A 14,014-nucleotide genomic window follows, 5' to 3' on the forward strand; every position below is an offset into this window, starting at 1 on the left:
GTAATAAGATCAGTTGAACTGATAATGAGATTATCAAATATTCTGATTCTGGTCTCAGACACAGTCACACAGTCAGTCTATCAATGAGAGATTTCACAGCTGCACCTGATAATATCTTGTGAAATAAATCAGCTATGATTGTCTGATCTGAACTCTGAGTTTCATGTTATCTGAGATCACAGCTCTTGACTGATGAGAACTACATATAATCAGAGAATAAGAGACTAATGTGACAGACTGTATCTGATCAATCATATAGACTATTTTATTACACTTCATAGATTTCACTGAATACTCTGATTCTCAGTCATTCTCAATCATTAATTCTCAGCTGAAAAACTCACGGAATTTCTATTCCTCCGCCCCGGAGCTTCACTATGTATATTATTACATATGTGTATAAATATTCACTCTGATCACTGATTCTCACACTTTCTCTTTCTTTTCCTTCTTTAACATTTTTCACTTTGTTATATAAGACCTATAAATATCATATCAATCTATTCAGTGTAAGCCTCTTACAAATTATTCTTTGATGAAATGAAATAAGTTAAGACTAAGATAAAAATAGAAGTACTGTAAGAATCTTCAATTTCATCTGTTTTATTTACAATATAAACTGTATATTTATTCAAGAATAGAGAGATGAAAATAGTAAGATCTCTTAGCTATATAAATGATATTGATCTAGTCTACAGTTCAAAAACAATCAAAGAGAATTTAGAAGTGATTGAAAAAGCAGTAAAGAAAATCTTTGTTAGAGCAGATATCAATCTAATTCAATTTAATATAAATAAAACTGAGTTAATTTACTTTTTTCTCAGATTTAATGAGAAAAAACTAAGTCTAACTCTTTTAAATAAAGAGATTAAACTCAGTTTGAATATCAAATGACTAGAAGTATGATTAAACTTCAAGTTGAATTTTAAATATCATATTTGACAATGAACTATCAAGGCAGAGAGACTACTAAATAGTGTAATCAGACTATTAAATACAGAGAGAGATCTATTCTTTCAGACTATAAAATAGTTATATATAGTCTGTATCATCTCAGTAGCTGATTATAGAGTTCAGGTTTAATGAAATAATTAAGGAAATTTCACTGAACTCTTTCAAAGTATGTAAAACAGAGCTTTGAGAAGAATTCTGAAAGCATTTAAATCATCTTCTATTAAAGTAATGAAAATTGAAGCTTCAATTTCTTCTTCTGCTATTCAATTTGAAAAGACCTGTATAAACTATGCTCTAAAAGTCATAAAGATGAGCTTAAATTATATAATTAGAGAAAGAGTCTCTTCTTCATTTTCATTAATTAACTCAGAAAATGAACTGAATTAAAATTAATTTCTTGATTGAAATGAAAATAATTCTTCAAAGAAAATGTTCTCTCAACTATACAGACTATGTTCACTGATTAAAAATCAATTTTCTTTATTAAATGTTGAGAAAATTAATCATGAGAAAATATCTCTCTAAAGAGAAAAGCTGAAATCTCTCATAAACTTATAAATAAGTGAACTATCTAAAGAGAGAGAATATGAACAGTATTTGAAGAAGATCTCTACAATTAATATAAAAGACTCTATTCTGATTTACTTAGATAACTTAAAAAATGAGAGTTTGAATAGATTAGATGCAGATATTGCTTATACTGAAGATAATATCAATTTCATCTCAGATTTCTGAAATTTAGACTGTGAATCTGAAGTCTTTGATACTGAACTATTCATAATAGTAAAAGCTTTTAAACTTATTAAGATTAAATCTCATAACAGAGAAAATAGTTTGAAAGAGATATAAATATTCTCTGATAATCAAGCTACTTTAAAAAGACTTAAAAATAGTCAGATTTATAATGATTAAATGAATCTTGAACTGATTTTAAATTCTGTTATGAAAATTCAAAAGAGAAGAGTATTAAAACTGATAATTTATCTGCACTGAGTTTCTGCTTATATGAATATTCATGATAATGAATTGACTGATTCAGCTGCAAAAAAGAGTTCAGAATTAAACTGATCTATTTAAAAAATAATGTTCTGATCTTTTATAAAGAGAAAGATAAAAAAATCGTATTTAAATAAGTGAAATAAAAGCTGGCAGAAACAAAAGAAGAGCATACATTATTCAAGATTTGAGATAAAATCTAAGTGAAAATCTTGTTCAATTAAATGTAAAAAGAAAATATTCTCACCTATAATTCAGCTGAAACTAGAATATGATTATTTTAAATTCTATATACAAAGATTTGATGATAGATTTGATTCAACAGAATACTCATTCTGCAATATAAATGAAAATTCTGAGTATATTATAATGTATTGTGCATTATACAATAGTTTCAGAGTCAGATTGAAGAAGAAGTATGTTTTAAATCAATTAAATATGAGGTTCTTATTCTCAACTGAGATAGGAATTAAATACTTAATAGACTTTCTATCAGAAACTTAAGCAGCTACAAGAAAATAACTGAATTCAGAAGTATCTAAATATGAAGAGGTGAAAATTAATTAGATATAGTCTGTTAAAACAGCTATACACTATCTTTTAATAATTTTATTTTGTTATAGTCTCTCTTTACTGTACTTGTTCTTTTCTGTTCTTTTCTATCTATCTATTTAATGTGTCTATCTTTAAGACTATGTTCTCTTTTCCTTTGTCATGATATTTTCAAATGATTTCAAAGTATCAGAAGGTGTTGAAATACTGTAATTTGTAAACAGTTTTTATATTCAAAGCTGAAATTTTCTGATTTTACATATCTGAAATTGATAAATGTATAATAGTTGACTTTATAGATACAGGAAAAACCCTGAGAACTAAAAGTTCTCAGATAGATATCATAGTCTCTGACTGTATATATCTATAATTGAAGAATAATAATAATAATAATAATAATAATCAACATTGCTCAGAGTGTAAGAATAAGTACTCACAGGCAATTATTTGAGTGTTTGCAGCTTGGCGTGATATGTACTGTTAACTACTAGAAGTATTCACAGTAGAAAGATAAAATGTAGAAGTTAAATGTATAATAGCATTCAAGCTGAGTTGTAAATAGTAGTCATGAACTCTAGTCTATATAGTTATGTATAGTCAAGAGCTGCTAACTCTATTAATTACATGAGAGATAGAAATAGAGGTAAAGAATTTATAAAAAGCAGAATTTCTTACATACTTCTTCCTCTCTAAGACTTCATCTGAGAAGTCTTTTACTGAGTGATTTCATAGAATCAGACTCAGTACTGCAGTAATACTCACTAAAAATTCTTTACATCTATAAAAAATCTCAGTGAGGAAAAATTCCTTGTTATTATAAAAAGAAAAGAGTCTGTCACTTAGTTTCTTATTCTGTGAGATTCTTTGTAATCTGCAGATCTTTCTCTGACTATTATACAGATTTATCTCATATCATTCATATAGAAGAGTTTCAGTTGACTCTCAATCATTTTTATAAAATTCTTATATAATCATCACACAGATTCATTCTGTATCTTTTAATTTAAAAAGTTTCAGTTGATCTTCAATCATTTTTCTGTGAGATTCTTATATAGTTATCATACAGATTCATTCTGCAGATGAATCACTTTCTGTAAGATCACTCTTATCAAAGAGAAGTATTTATAAGTTAATCTTTCACTTATTCTTATAAATTATTATTCTTTGACACTGTAGAGTTGCAAGGAATTTTTCATTCTTTCATTAACTCTGTAGAATTATAGAATTAAGATGTCTGCAGTCTGCAATCATTCTTTATAGTTATATAGAAAGATTCAGATCTGTGATTCATAATCACTCTTTATTTACTAGAGTGATCTGACTGTTTCACAGAATCACTTATAGTATAAATAAACTCTTTTAGAGTAGTATAAATATCTCAGATCTGTTCATGAAATCTCATCTTCTTTTCTCTTTTTCTATAACAGCTCTTATTCTTATAAACTGTGAGTATCTTTATTTATTCATGAAGTGTTTTCACTCAGATAACAGACAGAGAGTATTTCTGACAATGTTTATATATTAATTCAAGAACTTCTTAAGAATAAAAATTTTTCAATTTTAATATCTTTATAAATAATGTCTGACTACTACTGAGCTTCTTATAAGTATCTCTGTAATATATCTGATCACTTTCTATCAGCTGATAAAGTAGAAGTATTATTATCTGTAACAGTGTCTTTATCTCTCTTAGCTCTGTTATCATATCTGATTTTCAGATCAGCAGTCAACTCTGTGCTTTTCTCAGATCAGCTTCTAACTCTTAGCAGTGCAGTTCTGCTCTTTACTATAAGTCTCTTTATAAGTAATTTCTTACAGACTCTAGCTAATAGTTTCTACAAAGCTCTCAGTGCTATTAGTACTCTCTACAGTCTTACAGATCTATAATCATCTCTTCTCTACTCATACAATCTCTGATCAGATATATGTAAATATATTTAAATTCTCTATCAACAGTTCTCACACTGCAGTGTATTTTCACAATCTCATTATTAATAAGAGATAAGTTCTCAGATACCTGTAAAATCCAGGTAATTAAGATAATATAAATGTTATGAATTTGTGATAAGAGTTAATCTGAATAGATAAGCTCTCTCTTTATATCTTAATTATTTCTGAGCTGAATACTTCAGCATAACTGAGAAAGTGAACACAGCTTTGTAAGAGATATCTGATTATATATATAGATAATCAGTTCTCAAGACTCTGCTACAACTGTATATACTCTGATATTCAGCTCTCTTGAAGTCTGTGTATTTCTGATAATCTTTATATTAAATGCAACAATTGTCTGTACTGCAGATATAATACTCTCTGCTTCTTTGAAGAGAAGAATTAATAGTTATGAAGAGATTGAGTATCATAGATATTAAGAATATAAGTATGAATTTTCTTTATTTTTTCTTTAGTAATCTCTAAATTGTATTCACAGTTCTGTTTTTATTTTCTTTATTTTTTAGCTTTTAATAAGAATATAATTTTCTCTTTTCTTTGTATACACTGCAGACTGTTCATCTCAGTAGAAACTTATTATCTTTATAGACTAGAATTTATAAATGACAGTGTTAATATCTTTATTACAATCAGATTCTTAGTGAAGATTATATTATTCTAACTTATCAGAATTCACAGTATAAAAGTCATATCTCAGCTTTCACAGATATCTTATCTATCTGAATAATTCTTAAGTGAACTTATTCATCTTATCAGAATACTCTTATCACTGAATCTTGAATCAGAGCTTATAATTTCACTTCTCTGAGTTAATAATTTCTTTAATCTGATATTCTTCTTCACTCTCTAATATTTCTTAAATAGAGTGATGAGTCACAGAATTCTCTTCTGAGAATTTCTTATATTCATAGAGTAAAGAGATATAAAAAACACTATATATTTATAACTCAGATGATAGTTTCAATCTATAGAACTATGAGCTAACTTTCTTTATACTCTTATAAGACTCTGTCTGTAAGAGATTCAGCTTCTTACTAAATCTCTATATAATAATATTTTTCAGACTCAGTCAGACTCTATTATCTTTCTTAAAACTCTTTATAATATGCTTAAAGTCATAGTATCTTTTCTAATACTCTTAAATCTTTCTCAAGAATTCACAGACTTTCTTCTGAATATTCTAAATTCTCTCAGCTTATTCACAGATATTATTACACTCTATAGTATACTTTAACAGATTCATCAAGATTATTTATAGATAAGTCTTAATAAGTATCTCAAAGAGAGTTTTATCTATACTGATATATTTTAAGTTATTATATATAAACTCTATAAGTAATAATCAATACACTCAGTTATTCTAATTATAATTGATAAAGTAATGCAGATACTGTTTTAATATACTTATTAGATATTCTATCTGATTATCTGTCTATTGATGAAAAGTCATACTTAGATCTTATAAGATCTTTAGTATAGTTATCAGATCAGATTAGAACTTCTTTATAAAGATTAATTCTCTATCTGAGATAATATTTATAGATAACTTATACAACTGAATCACATTGCAGATAAAGATATAAGTTAAATTCTTTGACTTTAAGTTCTTATAAGTGAGTATAAAGTGTGCTATCTTGATAAAGCAGTCTACTATTATCAGCATACTGTTAAAACAGGTATTATATATATTCTTACTTTCAGAGAGACTTATAAGAGTGTTTATTTCTACCTGTTCTCAAGATTTCTGCAGAATGAGTAGAGAAGTAAGTTTGTTATATAATCTGAATCACACTACTCATGAACTCTGATAAATAGTATAAGAATTCACTATCTTCTTTATAAGCTCTTATATCTTCAGTCAGAAGTACTTTCTTATAAGTAACTTATAAGTTCTAGTATCTATAAAATAACTTATTAGAGAAGAGTAATGATATCTTTTAATAAGTTCTATATATAGAAACTCATTTATAGATACATAAATTCAGCTCTCTCTTTATAAGAGATTATTTAAGTTTCTTTAATTCTTTATTTCTGCAGAGTTAATCTCTGCTGTGAGCAGTTTCTGAATATACTGAGTATATTCATTCTTTAGTTATAGTTCAGATAATCTGAATAAAAGATCTTATAAAAACTTATACTCTGTTTCTTCTTATATCAGATCTTTCATAATACTTCTCAAAGTCTATAAATTCTTCAGATTATAGATACTCTCTTCAAGAATTCTTACAGAGATTCTCAGAGTGTTAACTCTTAGTATTATAGAGAGTAGTTATATAGACTTCTTTTCTCTCTTCTTCTTCTTCTCTTATAAGAGATTGAGAGACTCTTCAGTCAATCTCTTTATAACACTCAGTTTAAGTATTCTGTAAAGCTTTTCTATCTTCTCTAATCTCTCTATATCTGTCACTCTGATCTTCTTGATATAGTCAGATCTGTGAGAGAATTCATTCACTGAGTTCTTAGTTCTCTTAATATACTCTATCTTGAATTAAAACTTACTCAGTCTCTGAGCTCAGTGAATCTGCTACTGTGAGAGTTTCTTAATTAAAGTAAACTATTATAAGCTATTATAATCAGTTTTAATAGTAATCACTGTTATAAGATTCTTAAAGTAGTAATATTAGTAATAGAAGAATTTCACTATTATAAAAAGCTTCTGATTATGAATATTATAGTTAATCTCTATGAGTTATATCTTTTATAAGAAAAAGATCACTGAAACTCAGTTCTTATTTAACTGTAGTTATAAGACTATTTCTGAAATTATAAAGAAGAAGATATCTATCTTCAATCTGATTAAGAGTAAGAAATCAAAGTGAAACAGTATCACTGTGTCTGTAAATATCTATTTCAATCTTATAAAGACTCTGTAAGCTTCTAAGATAAGAAAGTTCTTACAGTTCTCTCTTCTTAATAATCTTTTCATTCTTTATTTATAGAATGACTTCTTCTTATTTTCACTCTTCAGTATGTCTATAAGAGTCAAGAAGATTCTTATAAATACAAAGATAAACTATCTATAGAAATTCACAAAGCTCAGAAAGATCTGAATTTTATAAATATTAGTTAACTCTGATTATAATATAATAGTCTTAACTTATAAAAATTTCATCTGAATATCATTTATAATAATTACATATTCTAGAAAATTAATCTGATAGATACTGAAGTTATACTTTATAAACTTAATATACAGTTCTATCTTATTTAAGATCTTTAACACAGTTTATATATACTCAGTGTGTTCTTTCTTCTTTACAGAGTATATTATCACATTATTCAGATATATTATTATAAAGATATTCAGATATACATGAAGTATTTTATTAATAAAAGACTGAAATACTATAGAGATATTAGTCAAATTAAAAGATATTACTAGATATTTAAATAATCTCAGTACAGTTCTAAAGACAGTTTTTCATTTATTCTCAGATTATATTCACAGCTGTGTATATATATTAATTACATTCAGTTGTATAAATATAACAGTTTCTGTGAGACAGTTAATTATATTCTCAATCAGAGATAGAAAATAGTAACTCTTTATTATCTTGAAGTTCAGATTACAGTAGTTTATATATAATCTGAAATTTTTATTCTTCTTTTTTATAAATATCACAGAGGCTTCTATAGAGATCTGTAAAGATTAGATAAAGTTATTCTTCAGATTCTTCTTTATATAAGTCTGTAAAATCTCTGTCTTATAGTGAAAGAGCTTATAGATTAGTTCTTAGAAGAGTTTCTACTCTTCTATTAAATCTATTATTAGATTCTTCTTATAATAAGATAAAAGCTCAGCTGTCTTAGCTGAACTAAATATCTCTGTGAGATCTCAGTATTTCTCTGATATCTGAAGCTTAGTTTTCAAAACTGTGAAGTTCTCAGATATTTACAAAGTTATTATATAGATGAGCTTGTCTTCTTTAATTAACTCTATAATATTAACTGATTCTATCTCTGTAAGTAAGTCTATCAACACTGATTGAAAGTATAAACTCAACTTATAGACAGCTATGTATGAATTATATCTTTGAAGTTATATAAGTCTTAAGTATATATTATCTGTGATGTTCATAATAATTATAGTTTTTATAAATTTTCTTCAAGTTTCAGAGAGATCTTATAATTCAAAGATAATTCTTATAAGTCTCTCAGCTCTCAGATCTGAGTTCTCATATTCTGCTTATTATAAGAGCAGATTCTCAGTTTTCATTACTCAGTTTATTTACTTTGTAAGCTTTAGAAACACTACAGTGATCTGAGATTCTGAGTTTATTAATACTTTTCATACTTATAGAGTAATAGTACTGCAGTATAATCTCTCTCTATAAGTATATATTTTCATTAAGAGAGTAACAGATTCAGATATCAGCTTCAAGATTCTTAAGAAGACTGTTACTGACTCTGTTTATAACTTCTTAAATTTCTATTTTAATTTATTCAGACAGTTTATGCAGAGATATTCTGATTTAGAATAGATAAAGTAGAGACTCTTTTTCTTAATCTCTTTATTATACACTCTATTTATAGAAGCTTATAAAGCTCTTTCTCTCTGCTTAGTAGTCAGATATAAATCTCTCTATATCTTATTATCTTTTCTCAGTAAATCTATTCTCTATTATTCTAACTCTTATAGAGTCAGTTAATAATTTACTCTTTACAGATCTGTGACTCTCACAGTGATCTGTAAGTAATGAATAAGAGTTATCAGTTTCTTCAAAGTCAAGAATTTAGAGTTTTACTCAATGAGCTTGTTCTATATATCTTTATTCAGTCTCTTTATAAATATTATTATTCAGATCTTGTTTCAAAGCTCTGTTTTCACAGATTTTAATTCATATTATAATTTTATAAAGTGCTGTGAGTAGTCTTTATCAGATTTCTCATCTCTTTTTCTAATATTGATAATTACAGCTCAGATATTCTCTATTCAGTTTATAGAGTCTTTTAACTTATTCTCTAGATAGATTTTAAGAACAGATCAGTAGAATCTCTTATAATCATTCTTTAAATAATTTAGTCAGTTCTTGACTTCAGTGTAATAGAGATCTGTTATTATATAGATAACAGCTTCTTCATCTTTCATAATATACAGTCAGACTTGTAAGTTAATTTTAAATACAAACTTATAAAAGCTTTTATAGATTGTAGTTTGATAAATAATCTTAAGTAGTTACAGCTTAAGAAAGTTTCTTTTCAGTTTGTAGATGTTTCTGAAGATTATGTTTAAAGACTCAGTTTAAGAGTGTTTACAGATAGTAAGTATTTCTTATAGAAAAATAACTTAATTCTGTGAAAGATACTTAAGAATATTCTTTACTAAGATTGATTTATTCATAAGTTCAGAGAGTTTCTCTGTTACAGATATAGAGAATAATATTCTATAAGTAATTAATAAGTTCTTCAAAACTTCTTTTATAGAGATTATTCATAATTCAGATAACTGCTTCTAAGTGTCTACAGTAGAGTTCATAGAGATTGAAGTATATAAGTTTCTAGTTCTTTCAGTTATAATAGATAATTGCTGACTGATAAAGCTTGAAATGTAAGAATAAGTACTCACAGATAATTATTCAGATATTTGCAGCTTGATATAATATATACTATTAACTACTAGAAGTATTCACAGTAGAAAGATAAAATGTAGAAGTTAAATATATAATAGTATTCAAGCTGAGTTATGAATAGTAGTCGCAAACTCCAGTCTATATAGTTATGTGTAGTCAAGAGCTGCTAACTCTATTAATTATGTGAGAGATAGAAATAGAGGTAAAGAATCTGTGAGAAGCGGGATTTCTTACACAGAGTCACTGTGACACTGTATTTATACTTATATTTAAGAGTTCTTTCATATTATTATTAGACATGATTATATTATTTATCAGATATAATATAATTATATGAATATCTCATATATTTAAAATGTCAGAACTCTCAGATCTTTCACTGATATTCTCTTATAAGATCTTGTTGCAGAGTCAGAGTAACTAATAAGTAAGCTTCTATTTAGAAACTCAGTGTTCACTTAACTGATTATTTATTTCTCTATTTCTTACATGTTATTATACATTCAGATATCTTCTCAATAAGTAATCATTTCTAATGAGAAGATAGTAAATGTGAATAATTATTTCTAATGAGAAGACAATGAACATTTTTCAAGTATAAGAGGTCTACACTGAATAGATCAGTATTATATTTATAGATCTTATATAACAAAGTGAAAAACATTAGAAAAGAAAAAGAAAGAGAAAGTATAGAAATCAGCAATCAGAGTGTATATTTATATGCATACACAGTGATATACACAGTGCAGCTTCGGGGCGGAAGAATAGAAATTTCATAGGTTTTCAGCTGAGAATCAGTGACTGAGAATCGGAGCTTTCAGCAGGAATCTATGAAGTATAATGAAATAGTCTATATAATTAATCAGGCGCAGCCTGTCATAGTTAAATATTATTAGCAGAGAGATATTAATAAACATCTTCTTTATTCATATAAATACAGCTTTGATATCTGTTAATTATTGAAATACTGAGTTCTTCTTAGTAAGTTCTATAAGTGATCTAGTAATATCTGAGAAGTTCTGTATAAATTATTAATAGAAGTTAGTAAATTCAATGAAGCTTTATACATTTTTCACAGTGTATAAAGCTTCTAATTCAAGAATAGCAGAGATCTTCTCAGAATTCATTCAGATTCTCTTATCAGCTTCTATGATAAAATCTAGATATTTCATACTCTTGACTTTGAAATTATACTTGTCTATATCTATCAGTAGTTCTGCTTCTTATAGTTATTATAATACTCTTTATATATGTTCTAAATATTCTTTTCTGAACTCATTAGTAAAGATGAGAATATTATTAAGATAAGCAGATACAAACTTATCAAGAAAATCTCAGAGTACTCAGTTAATATACTTCTGAAATATACTGAGAGTATTGATTAATGAAAAAGATATGACTATTTATTTAAAGAGACTATATTATGTTCAGAATACTGTAAATCACTTATCTTCTTCAGTGATACAGATCTTATAAAAAGCAGTAATGATATCTAACTTTGTAAATTATTAAGCTTATCTAATATATACTAGAATTTTATTGATAAGAGATAAAAAATAACAGTTCTTCTTTATTAATCTGTTCAGTTCTTAATAGTTTACACAGAATCAGAGTTCTCTGTCTGATTTCTTTGCAAAGAGAATAGAAGCTATAGCAGAAGAGTTACTAACATATATAAATTCTTTATTCAATAGATCATTGAGTATCTTTCAAAGAAGAAGTTTGTCTCAGAACATATTATAAAGAAGATCTTATAATAATTCAGAGTCTTTATCATTCTTCTTTTTCAGCTTGATACTGTGATCTACTTCTGAGTCTTGTAAAAGAGATAGATTCATAACATTGTCTTATTGAAAGATATCTAGATATTCATGATATTATTGAGAAAGTTTTGTATAAGAATCTATTACTATAACACAGAATAACTTTTCTAGAGCTTTTTTAATATTGATTAGACTGATAGAGTAGATTACTATATAATTCTGCTATCAGTGATATTATCAGAAGTTCTTTTAAAGTATTTTATAAGTATTAACAGAGATCTGTGTCAGATTCATTGTCTTATAAACATCATTCTCATGAACTCAATCATTATTAGAGAATATTAGACTTCTGTCTCAAGTGTTTAATAAGATATTTTATTCAGATAGTCAGACAAGTTCTAATATAAGATTATAGTCAAGATTATCAACTATATATATATAAGTATCTTCATATTGATGTTCTTCAATATCTATGTTTAGTTTCACTATATAACAGATGCAAATGTCTTTTAAGTTATTAAATTCTATAAGAAGTTGAGATTTTAGTAAGAAAATATGCTGAAGGTTACAGTGTCTTACAACTGAAGATTTAATCATTACATAGTAATATAGACTACTGTCTATCATAGCTTTCATATTATACATGTGGTTCGGAAGAACGTACGACCGCCGGATAATAACGCGGCCGCTTCCGAACTTGCTTATGAATGTAAAGGGGCCATAGCGACCACCAATTAATTTAGTGTACAGTATATAAGAAGCCAGCGTACGCCTGTAATTGTACACTGGCTCAAGCAACCTTTGAATCACATCTGATAGCATGTCTAAAAACTGGTGAGAAGTGCAGGCTTCTTCAGGACATGATAATTTCATCTACAAAGTGATTCATAGTTATCATGCCAGTGTGATCCTAGAACATCTCAAAAGATAGTATATGAAGAGCAGTGAGTGAAAGAGCATTCAATTAATACTGCTTCACTTGTTGAAGGAAAACTCCATGCCCAGGTAAATGCCACATATGATACATAAACAGATGAGATATGAGAAAGAAGATGAGAGCAGTGAATGAGATTCAAAGAAGTCTGCTCTCTATCTAAAAGAAGAATAAAAAGAAAGAGAGATAGTCATCACTGAAGTCATACAATGACAACAGAAATTATATAATGATATAGTGATATAATGATATAGCAATATAATGATATAGCAATATAACAATAGATATTATACAATTAACAAGAAATCACTGAAATGAATATCTCTTCTAGTCAATACAAATAACACCCTTCTCTGCTATCTGAATTGAAAGATATGCAGAACCTTTCAGAGAGTTTACTTAAAGCAGTAAGAAAAGTAACTGAGACTGCTGAATCAGAATCAAAGCTTCATACATGTACAAGAATTCTAAATGAAATCAAGGTCTTGTGTACACAGTGACAGGCTGAGACAGAAGTCAAACAACAATTGATATTCACTGCAGATCAAGTATTCACTATGAAGAGCTTCACTGATGCAATTATCATCATCAATAAGAATAGAGAAAACCAGGTCTTAAATCTGCAGTGAAAGATCAAATATTTACACAGATAGATAACTACACTGAATCTGAAGATCTCATCACAATCATTCACAATCTCTTCAGAAGTGTACATATTGTCAGAGACTGCTGTGCAGAATGAGAATCTGAGTATGAAATATATTAAGTCAGAAGATCTGTCAGAGCTATTAAGCTTTAATAATGACTAAAAAAATGATGCTGCAATCAGCTGGCTAAGTCAGATATAATTATATTATTAGATTGAATATGAACTTACAGATAGACAGTTAACAGAATTTTAACAAGTCTTAAGATCTGCTGTGTTTCTATATGAAAAAGTGAAGTTATTATAAATGACTGATAAAAAGATGAATCTCACAGACTCAGAGTAATATTCATTCTCACAAACATGAAATGAGTTTTTCAAATGAATCTTGCACAACTTTGAGAAAGTGAATGTATAAGACAAGTATTACAAACACTTCACTGAGTGTAAATAAGTAGATAATCTTACATCATACTTCATATACTTCAGTTTACACTATCTCATATTGAATGAAGAGCTTTCAACATCTTTCTGTTTATAGATCTTCATTCATGATCTTACACTTGAGTTGAGAGTGGAATGAAAATGCTTAATCTCACAGTCAGATACAGTGAAGAAAGTATACAATATTCTCATTGTACAGAAA

The sequence above is a fragment of the Blastomyces gilchristii genome (assembly GCF_000003855.2).
Source record: "Blastomyces gilchristii SLH14081 genomic scaffold supercont1.37, whole genome shotgun sequence".
Lineage (NCBI taxonomy): Eukaryota > Fungi > Ascomycota > Eurotiomycetes > Onygenales > Ajellomycetaceae > Blastomyces > Blastomyces gilchristii.